The sequence below is a fragment of the Schistocerca nitens genome, chromosome 1 (assembly GCF_023898315.1).
Source record: "Schistocerca nitens isolate TAMUIC-IGC-003100 chromosome 1, iqSchNite1.1, whole genome shotgun sequence".
In the NCBI taxonomy this organism is placed as follows: domain Eukaryota; kingdom Metazoa; phylum Arthropoda; class Insecta; order Orthoptera; family Acrididae; genus Schistocerca; species Schistocerca nitens.
The window spans coordinates 700,309,474-700,330,957 of NC_064614.1; the positions used below are offsets into that span (position 1 = coordinate 700,309,474).

Here is a 21,484-nt window from a genome sequence, read left to right on the forward strand (position 1 = left end):
GGCACGCAGTTGCCATCTGAAGACGTGCTGACAAGGGAACCTCCCCATCGCACCCCCCTCAGAATTAGTTATAAGTTGGTACAGTGGATAGGCCTTGAAAAACTGAACACAGATCAATCGAGAAAACAGGAAGAAGTTGTGTGGAACTATGAAAAAATAAGCAAAATATACAAATGAGTAGTCCATGTGTAACATAGGCAACATCCAGGTGAGTATGAACCCATGCGCGCCGTGGTCCCATGGCCGGCACGGTAGCTCAGCGTGTTCGGTCAGAGGGTTAGCAGCCCTCTGTAATAAAAAAAACTGAGCTAATCGATCAACAACGAACTTAAACGGATGTCTTACGACGTCCGCCCCGAGCAGATGCAACGAACAAAAGAGAACAAAATGAGATTAAAAAAAAAAAATGGTTAGCGTGTGCAGCTGTGGAACGAGAGGTCCTTGGTTCAAGTATTCCCTCGGGAGAAAATTTTAATTTTTTGTTTTCAGACAATTATCAAAGTTCAGGCACTCACATATAATCAACTTCGCTCTCCAAAATTCCAGGACATGTTCAGATTTGCTTGGACATATGCAGGATTTGACGGTCTACACACGGAAAAATTTGAAAACGTTAAAAACATACGTTTTGACAGAGCACAGACAAAACTGTGCGACTGTGAAACTGTTGCATTCATTTGTTGCAGTTAATGTGACAAACTCTTATGTTTTCACACTTTTTTGGGAGTGATTATCACATCCACAAGAAAACCTAAATTGGGCAAGGTAGAAGAATCTTTTTACCCATTCATCAAGTGTACAAGTTAGGTGGGTCGACAACATATTCCTGTCATGTGACGCACATGCCGTCGCCAGTGTCGTATAGAATATATCAGACGTGTTTTCCTGTGGAGGAATCGGTTGACCTATGACCTTGCAATCAAATGTTTTCGGTTTCCATTGGACAGGCACGTCCTTTCGGCTACTAATCGCACGGTTTTGCGGTGCGGTCGCAAAACACAGACGCTAAACTTATTACACTGAACAGAGACGTCAATGAACGAACGGACAGATCATAACTTTGCAAAAATAAAGAAAGTAAACTTTTCACTCTAGGGAAGATTTGAACCAAGAACCTCTCGTTCCGCAGTTGCTCACGCTAACCACGGGACCACGGCGCTCCTGAAATCGGACTCTCCTAGATGTTGCCTATCTTGCACGTGGACTACTCAGTTTGTATATTTTGCTTTGTTTTTTCATAGTTCCACACAACTTCTTCCTGTTTTCTCGATTGATATGTGTTTAGTTTGTCAAGGCCTATCCACTGTGCCAACTTATAACTAAATCTTAGGGGGGTGCGATGGGGAGGTTCCCTTGTGAGAAGCTGAAATCCGACAGTTCGTGACCGAATAAACGTAATTCTGCAGAAGATTAGGATTTATTTCCTGTTAATATTATTATCATATTCTGCCAAACAACGATGAAAAATTCAGTTAATTAAAACTTCAGTTAATTTCATTACCGCATTTCTGTTGACATTCAACTAATTATCTCTTTTCAAGATACTACCGTCTACCTCCGTAGTTCAGCGGTCAGGGCACCTGACTGCCATTCGGTTGTCGACAGGGTGGAGAATTTCTCCACCCGGGGCTGGGCGTTGTGTTGCCCTCATCGTCGTTTCATCATCGTCGACGCTCAAGTCGCCGAAGCAGCATCAACGAAAAAGACTCACCAGACCACCGAAGACTCTAGAGGGAGAATCTCGGCTAAAAATGCCATACGATCGTTTCATTTCAAGACACTACCAAACGCTCCTCTGCCTCTGACAAAAAAGTCATCATTAAATCTTATCTCCGTCCATACAGGCCTTGAAGGTCGAACGATACCGACCGACCGTCGTGTCATCCTTAGCCAACTGCCGGATATGGTGGGGCATGTGGTCACCACACCACTCTACCGGCCGCTGTCAGTTTTCTGAAAAATGGTTCAAATTGCTCTAAGCACTATGGGACTTAACATCGGAGGTCATCAGTCCCATAGAACTTAGAACTACTTAAACCTAACTAACCTAAGGACATCACACACATCCATGCCCGAGGCAGGATTGGAACCTTGCGACCGTAGCAGTCGCGCGGTTCCGGACTGAAGCGCCTAGAACCGCTCGGCCACAGCGGCCGGCGGCGGATAGCAGATCTCTACAAGTTACTATCAGTAATACCCGCCATGGCGTAGTTGTACAACGCAGCAGGCATGTCAGAACATGTGGGCGAGTTATCCTCTCGGAATTGACGCATCGAATTAGTTGGCACATGCAGATAGGCAACCAAATGAACAAAAAAAAATGTTCAAATGTGTGTGACATCTTATGGAACTTAACTGCTAAGGTCACCAGTCCCAAAGCTTACACACTACTTAACCTAAATTATACTAAGACAAACACACACACCCATGCCCGAGGGAGGACTCGAACCCCCGCCGGGACCAGCCACACAGTCCATGACTGCAGCGCATTATACCGCGCGGCTAATCCCGCGTGGCCCAAATGAGCAGAGCTCCAAAGGAGGCTACTGTCGTTGAGACCGTTTGAACGGTGCCTATACTGAGGGCCTGTAACACAAACAGAAACACGCAGAGATGCTCTGTTCACTGATATGTGTCGATTCTGTGTATTGTAGTTTCCTCTCGATCGTCTTCTGATATTTCACTGTACTCAGCTGAACAGAGACGTACTGGCAGCGAGCTGAAGTAGCAAACGTCGGATACCAGAGCAGCAGACACGGCCCCGCAGTAGGGGAGCACTTGAATTTAGGACGATATCCGGCGGATCCACAAAGCGGACCGCCGGATGGCGTCCTAACGAAGGTCAAGGCCCGGCCCGGGCCGCACGCCCCCTCGTCTCGTAATCAAACGGGGGAGGGGGTGGAGGGGTGGGGGTTAAGAGGGAGGCGCTCTGGCCGGTCCGGATAACTTGGCGGCCAACGGGGCGTGAAATCAAAGCGGCCGGACCGCAGCGCCGCCAAGACGCCGGCCGGCATCTCGGCGGCGGAGGCGGAGGCGCCGCCGCCACCTTTGAGCGCCGGCACGCCAGCTATGAGGCGCCGCTGCGCAGCGACCTCCTACAGACTGAGCAAAACTCACAGGGACACCAGTAACTCTACACAACATTACGCAATCGCAGCGAAACTTTAGTGTCTTGGTGTCGAAGTGCAGCTGAGTAACACTACCGCATGAGAACTACAGCAAGTTCGCGATTATTCGGGTTCTAGGCACTGCGTACTTTTTCGGCTCCATGTTATGTCAACAACAGTACCTGTTTCTTCCATGCACTATTTATTTTTTATATGTTATAGAGTTTTGTATTCGTCACAGTTAATGCAGAATACTTTCTAAACAATTTTGAACAATTTAGGACCTACTGATGTTTACGAAATATAGTAAAAAATTTTCCTTCTTGTGTAGCCACAGGTACATCAAACTTACAGAAAGATACAACCGTAATTTGACTTTATTACTCGTACATGCTTTATTGCACGATCTATTTTCAGCCTTAGGCCGTTTTCAAGTGTTGCAAATGTCAAAAATCTCCTGACTTTTTTGGTGGAACATCAATCGTTAACTTATATATCTGTGGCTATATAAACCCGGTATTTCGTACGTAAAAGTGAGAACATTTTTGTGATATGTTAATGGACTGGCGACTTACTTGACTTACTAACAATGGGGCGGTGAAATAAAGCGAATGACCAAATCACAGGTGAATCTGTGTAAACCTGTGATCTGGTCTTCCTTTTTATTTCAAAGTCTTATGCTGTTAGTAAGTCACGCAACTCGTTAGTCCATTAACACACAGCAAAAATGTTATCAATTTTTCTTACAAAATGTCAGGTTTTATTACCAAAGATATATATCTTAACGATTATTTATGTTCTACCACAAAGAACGGGTGATTTCTGACGTTTGTAATACTTGAACATCGCCTAAGGCTGAAATATAGATCGTGCAATAAAGCGCATAATACAGTCAAACGGCGATTGTAACTTTCTGTGAGCTGAAATATTTGATGCTCAAGGTTTTCTAAAATGCGTCCTCAAATGCAGGTACTATTCAGTTACACACACTTGAAGGTGACCAAATTTTTATCAGATATGTACGACATAATGGCTGAGATATTACACCTATTTAATTTTGCGCATTAATATGTTAACCACAAAAAATTTTTTTTTTAATTTTGTATTTTAAATTTTTCAATACATTCGTAATTAAACACGAGAATATCTTCAACAAGGTAGGAGAAAGCCTCAGGATGAACGAATCCGGTGTTCCCGTGCCGTAGCGAACGACCTTTGCTAGTAGCAAGAGGAGAACAGCACCCGGAGTGACCACGGAAAAGCCCTTGGACGTAGACGCACCAGGTACGGTCATAAAATCTGCAGCCAGTCCACCACCAGCAATGGAGAGTGAAGTTTGACAATGCCGGCCACTCGTGCTCGCGAAACATCAGAAAAATCATGAAACCAACACCTGCCGAAGAACCCGAGACCGGATCGAACAGGCAGTTTGTTAAGAAGTGGCCACGAAATCCTTAACAATTTATTGTCTTTGTTATCACTGTTACCATAAAAGTTCACATCATCAGAAAACGAGCCCTGTTTAGTTTCGTCCCTGAAGAAATAGTGGCTTCAGTCCAGAACCGTGCGACTGCTACGGTCGCAGGTTCGAATCCTGCCTCAGGCATGGATGTGTGCGATGTCCTTAGGTTAGTTAGGTTTAAGTAGTTCTAGGTTCTAGGGGACTGATGACCACAGATGTTAAGTCCCACAGTGCTCAGAGCCATTTGAACCATTTTTTTGAAGAAATAATGCATTTTCCTCTCAATAACATGGACGGCTGTTTTTGTAAACTGGTCACTCCTATCGTCTTTCATCGAATTTCTTGACTTTTAGCACCGGTAGTATTTATTGCACACTAAGGAATATATACATCCACAAACATCTGTGGCGCCTATGGAAGAAGCTTTCAGTAGGGAGCATAAAAAGAAGTACAGATGCTAGGAACCTACAGTCTTATGAACGTGTGCATTATATATCCCATACAGAATCGGATGAAGTGAATGTTTTCCATTCGTTTTGCGAAATACTAATGGTTTTCTATATTTGAAATTAAGGGCAGATAGCAGCATACACGATGCTAATTTGAGACGGTAATATTTAGCGGTCACTTTTCATTCTAACCCCAATGAAGTACATATCAATTTAATCGGGAAAGACTACCGAATTTTAAAAAGTTATAAAAATGTTCCCAGGTGCATTATGTGTTTCCGCCTCTCGCCATATGAGAGTGACCGAGCTTTGTCGAACATGATAATTTTGGTGATCCTTGTGTTACGGCGTGGGAAGGCATAATGTTGCGTTGGCGTACTGACTTCCAGATCTGTGAAGACGTTACACTCACCACTCAGTGCTATGCCGACACTCTACTCCTTCCCGGCGTTCTTAGTTTCAGGTTCTGGGTTCATTTTTACGGGAAAAAATGGATAATCGCACCCAATAGCGCAGGTCGGAGATCTATTGGAATGAGAGAATATTCGACGAATGCACTGGTCTGCCCGTTTTCCCGACTTCAGTCCCATGGAGCACTTGCAGGATGCGGTGGGGAGACATTACAGCGCGTCCACGTGCACCGATGACCATCTAGCACTCAACAACTGCACTGCTGGAGGAAATGAACGCCCTACCACATGAAATCGTTGCCATCCTAGTGTTCAACATGGCAGCATGTTGCAGTACAAGCACTCCCGCCCGCAGTGATCACCCATGCTATTAAAAACCATGTCCCACCATCTGTCCGGGGGACGTTAATAAATCACATTGAATCCCGTGTAATTATTGTCTCTGAATCAAAGTGTCGTATCTGTTCGTCTCATTGCGTATCTCTTTCAATTACCTTCTGTACTGTACTGTACTGTACTGCACTGTAGCAGTTCGTTCTATTTATGGTCGAAGTTTCATCGAGCTCTTACTTGGGGCAGTGGCACATCATGCGAAAGTTCCTTTCGTTCTTTAGTTTTGCACAGCAGTACATATATTCTAGGAGACAAGCAGCTACTTTGCAACAAAATTGCCAGTGTTTCTCCTCTTCCACTATCAACTTCGAACACGGGACGTGACACCACTGTTGGTTTACTGAACAGCAGGAAATAAATCTCCTAACTGAATCTGCGGTCAATATGGATGTTTGTGAACAAAGAACGCTTAATGTATTTCTTTTACTTTATTTTCACTCGTAAATTTGTATAGGGAAAAATCAAGTAAAAATCGTTTTTTTCAGCTGTCCGCATCGAGGTATATCAACAACACCTGTAGGCAGCTGAGGGTTTCAGTTAATTATTTATTCTAGAGAAGCTGCACGGTCATCATTGGTATCTGTTCTTTCGGGAACAGTTATTATCTTCATATATAGTTGAAAGGCTACCCGGTCATTGACCTTCGTCTGTGCGAATGTGCACAGGTTGCCCGAACTCTTACGGGAGTCGTCACTTTAGTGGACGCGAGTAATGAGTGAATGGGCAAATATCTATTAGGAACATTTCGTATGTAGATTGTGGACAGTTGGGAATGTTGGTCTCACAGGAAGCGTGCAAGGGATGAGTCTCTGCAGTCGCGCTCTTCATATGTGTCCTCGGAGGCTCAGATGGAAAGAGCGTCTGCCATGTAAGCAGGAGATCGCGGGTTCGAGTCCCTGTCGGGGCACACATTTTCAGCTGTCCCCATCGAGGTATATCAACAAAATCTGTCGGCAGCTGACGGTTTCCATTAATTATCATTTTTTCTGTATTGTTTGCATATTATTTCACTTAAAGATCTATTTCCGGCTCATTAATTTCCTGTTTTTAATCTACCATACGATTTTTCATTTCGCAATTATTCTAAAGAACGAATACTCAATCGTTGGGATTTACTGAATAGAATTATATAGCATGTTTGGTATTATTATAGCATACAGCAGAAACCCTTTTTTTACGTGTTACTTTTCCCCAATGGAAGTAAGTTAATTTATACTTCTATTGCCATGAGTCTGAAAGAGACGTATCCCAAGCCTTTTCACTTTCAGGAAAACGAAAGTACTTGACGTGATATTATAGCATTCACAAGTTAAGATTTATCACCCCCCCCCCCTCTCTCTCTCTCTCTCTCTCTCTCTCTCTCTCTCTCTCTCTCTCTCTCTCTACATGCGCTATCATGTAAAAAATAGCAGGAAAGCTCCGTGTGATATCTTGTCCTATGAAACACTGAAGCACCAAAATTTCAAGTTATAAATACAGGATGCTCATAAAGTCCTTTAACATTTCAGTCTTATCGTTAATTTTTTTGGCATTTTTGCAAGTGATATAAATGAATGCACACACTAAAAGAAACAACATCTGTCGTTCATGATCGACTCCGTCAGGGACTACCTAAGACTCATATTTCCTAGGAGATGGACTGGCCGTGCATCGCCAAGACTTTGGCCTTCCAACTCGCCTGATGTAGCTCCAGTGGACTTCAGTATTTCAGTTGGTGAAGAAGAATGATTTTCTTTCATTTAATACACCTCGGACTCGATAAACCCCAAATGGTATCTGTTCTTTCGGATATGTCCGAAAGACGAGTTAGCATCTTCATATCGTTACGTCTAACCGGCCATTGACCTTCTTCTTCTGTGCTGGATGCACACGCATTGTCCGAACTCTTACGGGACTCAGATTGCCTGCCAGGTGTAATGGACAGAAGCACTACGAATGTAGTGTGTGCACATTAAGCTGGGAATGTGCGTCTCACGGGCAGCGTGCAAGGGATAAACCCATGCAGTCGCACTATCCTCTGTGCCCTCGGTGGCTCAGATGGATGGAGCGTCCGCCATGTAAGCAGTAGATCCCAGGTTCGAGTCCCGGTCGAAGCACACATTTTCAACTGTCCCCGCTGATGTATATCAACGCCTGTCGACAGCTTGGGGTCTTTGATTTAATTATCATCTCATTCTAAGAGAGCTGCATGGTGACCGATGATATCTGTTGTTTCGGACATGTCCGAAAGAACAGATACCATCTTCATATATGAATGAATGCAGGTGATCAGACGGAATGCTTACGTGCGGGTCACCTGTCAGAGTCGGATCTAGACGTATCAGGGGTGCCACATCACTCCAACTGCACACGCCCAACACCAATAGAGGGCCTCCACAGCTTGAACGGTCCCCTACCGACATTCAGGATCCATGGATTCATGAGGTTGTCTCCATGCCCGCACACGTCCATCCGCTCGACACAATTTGAAACGAGAATCGTCCGATCAGGCAACATGTTTAGAGTTGTCAACAGCCCAATGTTTGTGCTGACGGGCCCAGGAGAGGCGTAAAGCTTTGTGTCGTGCAGTCATCAAGGCTACACCAGTGGGCCTTCGGCTCCGAAAGCCCATATCGATGTTGTTTTGTTGAATGGTTCCCACGCTGACAGCTGTTGGTGGCCCAGAATTGAAACCTGCAGCAATTTGTGGATGGGTTGCACTTTGTGACGTTGAACGATTCTCTTCAGTCGTCGATGGTCCCGCCTTTGCAGGGTCTTTTTCCGGACGAAGCGATGTCGTAGATTTGATGTTATTCGGGATTCCTGATATTGACGATGCATACGTTAAATGGCCGTATGAGAAAATCTCCACTTCATCGCTGCCTCGTAGATGCTGTGTCCCTTCGCTCGTGCAGCGACTATAACACCACGTTGACTCACTTAAAACTTGTCGTGTGACTAGGGCCTCCCGTCGTGTAGACCGTTCACCGGATGCAAGTCTCGATTTGACGCCACTTCGGCGACCTGCGCGTCGATACGGATGAAATGATGATTAGGACAACACAGCACCCAGTCCCTCAGCGCACAAAATCTCCGAACTAGTCGGTAATCGAATCCGGACCCTTAGAAGTGACATTGCGTCGGGCTGACCACTAAGCTTCCGGAGGCGGACACTTAAATCTTGATAACCTGTAATTGTGGCAGAAGTAACCGAAACCGATCTAACAAATCCGCCAGACACTTGTTTTATATCGTGGTTACTGACTGCAGTGTCGTTTTCTGCTTGTTTACATATCTCTGTATTTGAATCTCATGCCTATATGAGTTTCTTCGGCGCTTCAGTCCATTAACCTGTGATCTTGCAATGTTCGTCGCTAAAATATGCTACCTAGACAGCCGGGTGGAGTGGCCGTGCGGTTCTAGGCGCTACAGTCTGGAACCGCGAGACCGCTGCGTTCGCAGGTTCGAATCCTGCCTCGGGCATGGATGTGTGTGATGTCCTTAGGTTAGTTAGGTTTACGTAGTTCTAAGTTCTAGGGGACTGATGACCTCAGAAGTTGAGTCCCATAGTGCTCAGAGCCATCTGAACCATTTGAAACTCGCGTGGACAACGTTTAAACGATAGTCCAGTACCGTATAGCCAAATTTGTACACAACTTTGCAGTGTCCTAGTGTTCGATTCTAGCATCTCCTTACCGAGTATCGGTGAAACAAAACAGCGCTGTTTGTCTAAGAACATGAGTCGCTAGCACACGGAAATGCACCTTGTAACGGCTACATGTGAGCCGCTACATGACTTGAGACAACAGTCACATACTCGAAACATACCTTGGTGCCCTTCCGACACTCAGTTCAGATTCGATTCATACTGCGCATAATAAAAGCTCATGGCCAGAGGTGTAATGTGGCAAAGCACCAAGATGCACTTCTCAGCCGTTGTCGAGAAAATCGACAGTTAAAGAAACCGTTGCCGTGAAATACTCTCGACGATCAAGTGTTTACTACAGCGTCGTGGCGCAGCGGTACGCACTCGGGTTCATAATCCGAAGATCGCCGGATCGAATCTCACGCCATGCAACTTTTTTTTTATTATTAGTTTATTGTAATTCAAATATATATATACATAAACTATTAATGAATTGCTTATGCATGTTGGTAAAGGCGGATCGCTCTCCAATTGTACCGCCTCCATTTTTCCGTTTGTTTAACAGGGTGTACCAAAGCTCTCACGTCCGCACTGATTTTCGACGATGTTATAAGTTGCGCTAGGGACCGCATCTACCTTCTTTCGAATTTAGCAAGCAACTACGCTGTTATGCGGCGGCTCGTTTCGGCCCATTCAACGTCTGTCCTTCAAGTGTAACGAACGAGTAACGGAGTTTATATTTCATACCTGCCACAGCAAATTTGTGTTCGTGGGGTTTCTATTCTAATTCGAACGTTTGACTTACGCTATACGTATTCGTTTCGGAATATCGTTTCTACGTCTTCCGTTAACTATACGTGGTTAACATTATGAAGACAATTAATAACATTTGTGAAATACAACTTTGTTTGCGGAAAACATAATGATGTTCGAAGTCGCCAGTTTTCCACGACAAACGACTTTCAACAACTTATTATATGCATAATTATTGCAACTGATTGCCGGGAATTATATATATATATATATATATATATATATATATATATATATCATTCCCGGCAATCATATATATATATATATATATATATATATATATATATATATATATATGTGTGTGTGTGTGTATACACACATTTGAATTACAAAAAAATACTAAAAAAAAAAAGTTGCATGGCACGAGATTCGAACCGGCGACCTTCGGATTACGAACCCGAGCGCTTACCGCTGCGCGACAACGCTGTAGAAAATTATTAATGATAGAGAGTATTTCACCGCAACGTTTTATTTTAACTGTCGATTTTCTCGACAACGGCTGAGAAGTGCATCTTGGTGCTTTGCCACATTACACCTCTGGCCATGAGCTTTTATTATGCGCAGTATGAATCGAATCTGAATTTCACAATTGGCGGCCTCCCCTTGCAAGTACAGTCTGCGAATGTCAATGCGGGTCGTCTGCTGACATACGCGTGGGCAGTCTGCTGTGGGTTCTGTGAATGTGGAGATGCAGTTTAGCCAACCACTGTATTAAGTAGAGTGCGACTGCACTGGACCAGAGAGTTCCAGTTCCCCGGCCGTTAGCAGGTCCCGTTAGGTCGGTAAATAGCCGCCGTGCATACTCTCTGAGCCCTTCCGGCCACCGTGTGTGGTCCCCGGACGAGGAGACGCGGTTAGGCATTCACTGCTGAGACTCTGGTGTGTATAGACGCTGTGCGTGACGGCCCCTACAGTCATCTTAGGAGATATAGTCAGATTGGATAAAACTGCTACTTCCGTTTTGTATTACGGATGATGGCCAGCATTCCATATAATCGTACTATTAAGTAAAGTAAGTGATTAAGAAGCGTTTTCGTCAATTTTAGAAAATACATGTTGTTGTTATAGAAAATTTGTAACCTTGTTTCTCACAGCACGCCGTATTTCCGTTACCATTCCAATAAAGTTATTCAAACTTTCAACCTATAGTTAATCAATAATCAGAAATTTTGTGTAGTGATGGTTGCTCACACAAACGGTCCTAGGCGTCTTCCACAAAAGGCAGGTGCCTTTTTCAAATTGAGGATACCTGCCAAGGCTTTGCGGAGAGCAAGCATCATGCAACGTGTGTCACTGGGAGGCCCCCGGGGTGCGGCGTCGGGTCGCAATATAAGAAGGCAACACAGAGCGGGGCGGGCAGCGGGCAGTGCCGGCGCGGTGGCTGAGCTGCGCGCCAGAAATGATTTATGTCGGGAGACGCGGCGCGCCGCCACACGGCCGCGACGAACAAATATACGATCTGGACACAATCCAGCGACGTCACGCGACCGTGATATGTGGCCGCCGCTGCCCGCACAATGTATGTCGATCGCTCGCACAGCCCTCTGTTTGCCCGGCTATGCCCGCGTCCGGTAAATACGACGGCCGCTGCTGCAGGAGCACGTCTCCGTGTCGCGCCGCGGCGAGTCGACCCGTGTCGTCACAGCTTGCGCCCGTGACTACAGTATCCGAACGCCACAGTCAGCAAACACCGCGAAATACACCAGGGGGCATTAAGAGGACGGCAGCACACTGTTAACATTCCATTGTTAACGTGGCACTATTTTGCAAAACCTGTAACGCGGGTTCCAATGGATCCTCATAATACACTACTGCCCATTAAAATTGCTACACAAAGAAGAAATGCAGATGATGAACGGGTATTCACTGCACAAATATATTATACTAGAACTGAAATGTGATTACATTTTCACGCAATTTGGGTGCATAGATCCTGAGAAATCAGTACCCAGAACAACCACCTCTGGCCGTAATAACGGCCTTGATACGCCTGTGCATTGAGTAAAACAGAGCTTGGATGGCGTGTACAGGTACAGCTGCAATTGCAGCTTCAACACGATACCACAGTTCATCAGGAGTAGTGACTGGCGTATTGTGACGAGCCAGAAGCTCGGCCACCACTGACCAGACGTTTTCAGTTGGTGAGAGATCTGGACAATGTGCTCGCCAGGGCAGCAGTCGAACATTTTCTGTATCCTGAAAGGACCTGCAACATGCGGTCATGCATTATCCTGCTGAAATGTAGGGTTCCGCAGGGATCGAATGAAGGGTAGAGACACGGGCCGTAACACATCTGAAATGCAACGTCCACCGTTCAAAATGCCGTCAATGCGAACAAGAGGTGACTGAGACGTGTAAACAATGGCACCCCATACCATCACACCGGCTCAAACGCCAGTATGGCGATGACGAATACACGCTTCCAATGGGCGTTTATCGCGATATAATCAAACACGGATTCGACCATCATGATGCTGTAAACAGAACCTGGATTCATCCGAAAAAATAACGTTTTGCCATTCGTACACCCAGGTTCGTCGTTGAGTACACCATCGCAGGCGCTCCTGTCTGTGATGGAGCGTCGAGGGTAACAGCAGCCATGGTCTCCGAGCTGAGAGTCCGTGCTGCTGCAAACGTCGTCGAACTGTTCGTGCAGATGGTTGTTGTCTTGCAAACGTCCCCATCTGTTGACTCAGGGATCGAGAGGTGGCTGCACGATCCGTTACAGCCATGCGGATAAGATGCCTGTCATCTCGACTGCTAGTGATACGAGGCCGTTGGGATCCAGCACGGCGTTCCGTATTACCCTCCTGAACCCACTGTTTCCATATTCTGCTAACAGTCATTGGATCTCGGCAACGCGAGCAGCAATGTCGCGATACGATAAACCGCAATCGCGATAGGCTACAATCCGACCTTTATCAAAGTCGGAAACGTGATGGTACGCATTTCTCCTCCTTACACGATGCATCACAACAACGTTTCACCAGGCAACACCGGGCAACTGCTGTTTGTGTATGAGAAATCGGTTGGAAACTTTCCTCATGTCAGCACGTTGTAGGTGTCGCCACAGGCGCCAATCTTGTGTGAATGCTCTGAAAAGCTTATCATTTGCATATCGCAGCATGCTAAATTTCGCGTCTGTAGCACGTGATCTTCGTGGTGTAGAAATTTTAATGGCCAGTAGTGTATATTAACTTGCTGCATAACTATAATATTAATAACTAAGTTATTTAAGACAAATTACTGTAAAAGAAACCATACAATTTGTGAAACTGTATCAATTAATGCTTATTTGAAGAAATAACGCACTTCATTGCATTAGACGAAAGACAATACCTACAGCTATTTATACACAACATAAACTGAATATTCAGTGATTCAACAGTCCTCTTCTGATGACTCATTACAACTAGCATTTAGACACTGATCAAAGACTATAAGGAAACGTTTCACGCACATATGTTTTCCACACTGATGACAAGCAAATTGAGTTTTTATATCGTTATTTCTAGGCCAGAAGATGCGCCCCCTTTTCGCAGCTGGCACTACTTCTTGTGCTGGTTTGTCATTAACAGTAGATGTTGATCCACTCATTTTTACTGCCATTTGGCGCATTTCTCTGCGTAGACAATCCAAAATTGCCCTCTTCTTTGGCTGGTCTTGCACCAAGCCGAATCCAATTCCCCAAAGAAAATCCTCCCTTACCATTTTAAGCATGAGTATTCGAATTTACACCTACTTGGCGGGATTGTCTTGTAACGAAAGTGTCAGTGTGGGGGGCTAGGAATTTCCCAGCCACTAAATAACTGTGAACCGCTAGTAACAATGAGCAGCACTAGACTGAAAAACTGTTGACCGGAAATAAACAGATGTGAGAGAGGATTGCTAGACGGCAGGCAGTGTTGCCAACTCTGGTCGTTTAAACTGAGATGAACTAAATGTGCTGGAAATTTGTCGGACCACACGTTAATAATTAAAGTTTAAGGGCGAATATGCGTGGAGCTTCTATGAGAATATTCTTTTATTGCGCATTTTTAATAAAATGATTTGTGGACATCTGATCTCAGAATTTGCTACAGACGCTGTATCTAGAATTATAGAGCGGATTTTCCTTCAAAACCAATTCCTCAGACACATACAGGGTGTTACAAAAAGGTACGGCCAAAGTTTCAGGAAATATTCCTCACACACAAAGAAAGAAAATTGTGATGTGGACATGTGTCTGGAAACGCTTACTTTCCATGTTAGAGCTCATTTTATTTTCTTCAAATCACATTAATCATGGAATGGAAACACACAGTAAAAGAACGTACCAGCGTGACTTCAAACACTTCGTTACAGGAAATGTTGAAAAATGGTTCAAATGGCTCTGAGCACTATGGGGACTTAACATCTGTGGTCATCAGTCCCCTAGAACTTAGAACTACTTAAACCTAACTAACCTAAGGACATCACACACATCCATGCCCGAGGCAGGATTCGAACCTGCGACCGTAGTGGCCTGCGGTTCCAGACTGAAGCGCCTAGAACCGCACGGCCACATCGGCCGGCCAGGAAATGTTCAAAATGTCCTCCGTTAGCGAGGATACATGCATCCACCCTCCGTCACATGGAATCCCTGATGCGCTGATGCAGCCCTGGAGAACGGCGTATTGTATCACAGCCGTCCACAATACGAGCACGAAGAGTCTCTACATTTGGTACCGGGGTTGCGTAGACAAGAGCTTTCAAATGCCCCCATAAATGAAAGTCAAGAGGGGTGAGGTCAGGAGAGCGTGGAGGCCATGGAATTGGTCCGCCTCTACCAATCCATCGGTCACCGAATCTGTTGTTGAGAAACGTACGAACACTTTAACTGAAATGTGCAGGAGCTCCATCGTGCATGAACCACATGTTGTGTCGTACTTGTAAAGGCACATGTTCTAGCAGCACAGGTAGAGTATCCCGTATGAAATCATGATAATGTGCTCCATTGAGCATAGGTGGACGAAACTAAAATGAGCTCTAACGTGGAAATTAACCGTTTCCGGGCACATGTCCACATAACACATTTTCTTTATTTGTGTGTGAGGGATGTTTCCTGAAAGTTTGGCCGTACCTTTTTGTAACACCCTGTATACATATATGAACATATATGTTACACATATCCGTGATGGATAAAGTAATGACCGAGCTTCCTCTTACCCTCTCATAAGCTCTGGCGCACATTTGTCTGAAAGTACTCTTACGGCAGCAGTCACTCACCTAGGCCCACCTGGAACAGAAGAGAGAAACACATAGTTAGAGGTGGCAACTTGTCGTCGCGCGCCGAGCGGAGTACTATCTTAGCGGAGCAGCCAACTATTTCATTAGAGACGCGCATGCCACTGCCACCGCCGCCCCAGTTGTACGTAATTAATGCGGCGCTGCGCCGAGTGTTTAATTATATGTAACACTAGATCACAGGGCAGTCAGCGCGGCGCCGCCGCCACACCCTTCTTGCCCTCGCCACGGCAAGTGTATTACGTTTCAGGGGAAGACCGCCACAAAAACGGACCTCGCTCGGGTTACCGGCCCGGAGGGCAGCGGGGAATCGTCAATGAGGGTTTGTCGGCGGCTCCAACCACCCGCCGTTGTAATACCACTCCACAGCGAGCAGTGTGTACACAAGAGAACCACATTATTATGACCGTCCTCTACATCGGGCAGTTGAATACGCACGTCACGTGATGTGCGGGGCGACCCGAAAGCCCATTCGAAAATGCACTCGTTCACGGTATGCTCGTAATGTAGGTAGAAGGTAAAACTTGACACACATGCGTGAAATGTCATGGGATTTTAATGAAACAAAAAACGAGTGCAAATACCGGCTAATGGATGGCACTGGACAGTACATATAGTCTGCACAAAGTCTAGCCACCGATTTTGTGACACGGAAAGCATTTTCAGTGTGGGCACATTAAAAAATGGGGAAGTTGATAATTTGTTGTCTAAAGTGTTGTGGCCGACGAAGTCAATTTCACACTCCGACAGTTTGTCAACACCCACAACTGGAGAATTTGGGCTCCCGAAAAATCATAGAACTGTCGTGGAAATTCCATTGCAAAAGAAGAAAGCCACGGTGTGGTGGGGATTTACTACATCCGTGGTGATCACATCCTTTTTCTTAGAGGAAATGCCGGGTGCTACAAAACCGACAGCGTGATTTATGTGAGGTACGCCGTTATATTACGGGATCGCATCATCCCTAGCCTCGTTGATAAACACATGCTGGCAGGTACGACTTTTATGCAGGATGACACCTCACCCGATATTGCTACACGTGTGAAAGATCTCCTGCACACATCGTTTGGTGAGGACCACGTGTTGAGCCGCTTCTTCCATCATGCTTGGCCTCCCAGATTCCCAGACATCAGTCCATGTGATTATTGGTTACAGGGTTACCTCCGTCGCAAATCTACCGCTATCGCCCGACCTCATTACAAATACTAAAAGACAATACCCGATTGCACTTTCTCATCAAATCTACTGATATGCTGTACAGTGAGGTTCACAATATTGTCCCTCGATAACAGTTCTTTTTTGGTGAATGGTGGCTGATATGTTCAGCATTTCTTATAAAGAACGTCGTCTTTGCTAATCAATTGTTAGGCTAATTATTGCTTGTGTATCAGAAGAAGCACCATGTCCATTTTTTTATTTCAATAAAACCTCGTGTCATTTCAAGGATGTGCGTCAATTTTTAAGTCTCTACCTGCATTATTCCGTGAAAATTGAATTATCCAACGTTAATAGGCCTTTGGGTCACACTATATACTCGTAAAGTATGTGTATAAAGAAAAGTATTGACTGTCAGACTGCATCCTACTCAAATTCCTCGATTGTTTATCTAAATCGTACATTTCCACTAAACTCGAAAAGCAAACCCCTTCGCCTCCACAGCCAGTACTAATTCCTGAATACTACCACACCTGTTCATATTTGCCATATTTTTCGCACTGGTCTTTAGCGAACCCGTTACTTTTAACAAAAATGTTTAAGTCAAATGCTTTCATAATGTCGGTATTGAGATTCATCTGACTGGTCATTAACATTAACCCATTAATAGCTTTGGTTGACGGCTGTGTCATAGTGCGCTAGCAATCAATATTTCCTTGAGGCGTCTACCAGAGAACTTGAGACCTCACAGAAATGTAGGTTTCTGCCATAATGTAGCCATCACCCAAGAAGTATTTATTGACTGTTGTTAATGACTAGTTACACGAAACTGCCCTACTTACCCAAATTTCCCCCTTCCTGCTATAAAATAAACAAACAAACCACATTTTGCCCCAAACTGCATGTGATGTAATCTGTCCCAAGCGAACTTTCGTAGTTGTAGTCCTATCCACCTGGCCTGTCGATAATTTTCGGCTTCAATATCCCACCCCAAGTACTACCACTGTGCAACCATCGGAACTTCGTTTCACGACACGCCGCAACTCCCGCTGTTTCAGCTCCCTGAGACCACAAATCAACCCCCAACCTTTCTCACCATCCGGACATTCCGTGTGCGTGTTAGCTGTCGGACGTAAACCCCCAACCGCAAAGTTTCTAAGCATTTCCTCTTGCCTCGACACTCTTTTCATCCGCACTAGGAGGTAAAGATCGTGATTATGCGTGCATGTCTTCTGCCAATTTTTTATTGAAGGATAGAAAATCCTTGTAGGAGTCCATGATTCATACGTATATTAAAATGTACTTTCCATCTAGATCGCAAAATAATTTTCATGTTGCGGACGGAGCCATCTCCTGAAGCTAACTTCTGACCTCAAACATATAGAGGCTCAGAGTAACCATGAATCGCCGGCCGAAGTGGCCGAGCGGTTCTAGGCGCTACAGCCTGGAACCGCGCGACCGCTACGGTCGCAGGTTCGAATCCTGCCTCGGGCATGGATGTTTGTGATGTCCTTAGGTTAGTTATGTTCAAGTAGTTCTAAGTCTAGGGGTCTGATGACCTCAGATGTTAAGTCTCATAGTGCTAGAGCCATTTTTTTCTTGCTAAAAAAAGTATATAAATAAAAACAAAAAACTAAACATAAATACACAAACACATTTTTCAGATCAATTCAGTTATCATTAACAAGTGGACAGGCTCATATACAGAAGACGCCTGCTCATGTTTCTACAACGATTGTTTGTCGACAGTTTGTGGTAAAAATTTCTTGGGGTGTCATGGGCGATGTGGTCGAAGACAGTGTTATGTTTTTGCGTGTCCGATGTCCACTGTTGTTAGGCTACAAACTGCGCGGAGCAATGAGCAAGAATCAGTTTTAAGTTTTGAAGACCTGCTCAAGTGTAGAACACCACCCATCCACGTCAGTACTTGGACCACATGGACACAATTATTAGGATTGAAAGACCCATGATTAAGCTTCTGCGGTAGCTTAGGTAAACGGTCTATCGAAATCGGTCTCGAAAATTTTAATAATCAGAGAGAGGGTCTTCAATTCAGGCAATGTTCTGGGTTCACAGCTCAGATCGCCGGCCGGAGTGGCCGAGCGGTTCTAGGCGCCTCAGTCTGGAACTGCGGGAACGTTACGGTCGCAGGTTCGATTCCTGCCTCGGGCATGGATGTGTGTGATGTCCTTTGGTTAGGTAGGTTTAAATAGTTCTAAGTTCTAGGGGACTGATGACCTCAGATGTTAAGTCCCATAGTGCTCAGAGCATTTGAACCAGGGCTCAGGTCATGGAGATCTCCTCTGCTACCCAATTCGTCAACATTCAAAAGCATACGGGACGCACATTTCACGAGACATAGCTCCGAACGTTGGAAAACAATCGAGAGTCAAAATGCGTATCCAACATTGTAAACATGGTAAAATGCCTCGCAGTCTGCTTGAGATCAAAACATGTAAGGTCCGTAGAACCTGACGAAGATGACTGTCAGTCTTGAAATACACTGAGGTGAGAAAAGTTATGAGACACATCCTAATAACATGTCGGACTTCCTGCATAATGCAGCAAGTCGACTTATCATGGACTCAACAAGTCGTTGGAAGCATCTGCAGAAATTATGTGCCATGCTGCCTCTGAAGCCGTCCATAACTGCGAAAGTGTTGCCGGTGCACCAACTGACATCTCGATTATGCCCCATAAATGTTCGATTTGTTGTCCATGAATGGCTGCAAATGGTCTCCACTCAGTGATCATTCCAGTTGGACCAAAGGATTCAGTACATTCCACGTAAACGCCACCAATGCCATTAGGAGACACCACCAACCAGTTTGCACAGTGCCTCGTGTCCGTGGCTTTGTGGGGTCTGCACCACCACCACCACCACCACCACCATCACCACCACCACCACCACTCTACCACCAGCGCTTGACAACTGAAATCGGGATTTATGTGACCAGGTCACGCTTTTCCAGTCGTGTTGGGTCCAACCGATACAGTCAAGACCCCAGGACAGAAACTGTAGGTGACGTCTCGCTGTTAGGAGAATCATTCACGTCCATTTATACGCTACCAAAGCCGATTTCGCCGCCGGCCTCTGTGGCCGAGCGGTTCTAGGCGCTTCAGTCCGGAACCGCGCTGCTGCTACGGTCGCAGGTTCGAATCCTGCCCCGGTCTGGATGTGTGTGATGGCCTTAGGTTAGTAAGGTTTAAGTAGTTCTAAGTCTAGGCGACTGATGACCTCAGATGTTAAGTCCCACAGTGCCTAGAGCCATTTGAACCATTTGAACCCATTTCGCGAAATTTCGCCGAATTCTCCTGACGTCCACATAACACTGATTTCTGCGGTTATTTCACGCAGTGATGCTTGTCTATTAGCACTGGCATGTCTATGTATAAGCCGCTGCTCTCGGTCGTTAAGTGAAGGCCGTCGACTAAGGCGTTGTCCGTGGTGAGAGGTAATGCCTCGAATTTGGTACACTCGACACGATCTTGACACTGCAAATCTCGGAATATTCAATTAGCTCCAACTACTATTCCGCTTTCAAAGTCTGTTAGTTCCCGTCGTGCGGGCATAGTCATGTCGGAAACCTCACATGAATCATCTGAGCACAAATGACAGCTCCGCCATTGCACTGCCCTTTTATAGCTTAACTACGCGATACGAACTGCATCTGTGCGTCGCTATCGCATGACTTTCGTTGCATACGTATAATAGTCAACAGAATTTTATGCCCGAACACGCTCCGGAAATTAAACCGTCTATGAATCACAAAGGACAGTTCACACAAAGGAATATTACCGTACTTTTGGTCTAATTTTAGATATCACTAACCGTTCGTATTTACACAATGTAATCCATCCGCAAAAAGAAAATTGAAGACAGTAAGAGGCACATTTTCGGAAACCGGAAAAAAGGTGAAGGCTTTTTATGTTCCTGTTCTAGCAGTTCAGCTGAGATAGCGGGAAAATCAAGAGCGAGGGAGCTGAGTCTGCTCTCTGCCGCTCTCTTTGCGGATTTTTCGCCGAGAGCAAATAACAATAGCAATGAAGTAATTAAAGCGAGCCACTCGACCATAAGCGCTCGCGTGCGTACCGAGTCTTTTAATTAATTCTTGCCGCGAGATCGATGGGGGGAGAGAGCGCCGGGCGGCGGTTCCCGCCTTGCTGCCGGCCATTAACGCGATTGTGGGCGAGTGCACCGCCTGCCTACCTGGGCCAGCGGCCACGCGTCATTACTCCGGCTGCGACTGCCGGAGCCGCCCGCGTGCCCTGCAACAACCTGCCACTCGCTGGACCCTCATTTCGAACGTTCCGAACGCCGCTGCACGTTAGGCGGCTATATTTTTGAGACTATTGTTTTAATATTGGTGTAAGATTTAGCCGACCGGAATGGGCGTGCGGTTCTAGGCGCTACAGCCGGGAACCGCGTGACCGCTACGGTCGCAGGTTCGAATCCTGCCTCGGGCATGGATGTGTGTGATGTCCTTAGATTACTTAGGTTTAATTAATTCTAAGTTCTAGGGGACTGATGACCTCAGAAGTTGAGTCCCATAGTGCTCAGAGCCATTTAAACAATTTTTTGTAAGATTTTGTTTTTACAACAGCAAATATGTTGATAACGACGGCCTCATAAGACAGCATTGTTTACTGTTCCTGTATAAGTACATTTTTTACCACACGTTAATGCCTGTGGTGTTGCTGAATGGTTTTTGGGCGATTGCAGTGAACTAGTATTCTGATCCTTTCGCTGTTGAGTGCGCCGTAACAGTGCGCACATCAGTCGAGGCGCTGCGCACAGGGGTTGT

The 21,484-nt window shown here is 45.5% G+C and overlaps 1 long non-coding RNA gene across 1 annotated transcript in view; it reads right to left on the bottom strand.

Annotated features, from left to right (window-relative positions):
- Positions 1-15,414: 15,414 nt before the first annotated feature.
- The window catches only part of LOC126259586 (uncharacterized), a 280,290-nt gene continuing 274,220 nt past the window's right edge, over positions 15,415-21,484 (bottom strand). The window contains exon 3 of the long non-coding RNA XR_007546533.1: positions 15,415-15,516. This is a non-coding gene — a long non-coding RNA (uncharacterized LOC126259586). The remainder of the gene's footprint in view (positions 15,517-21,484) is intronic.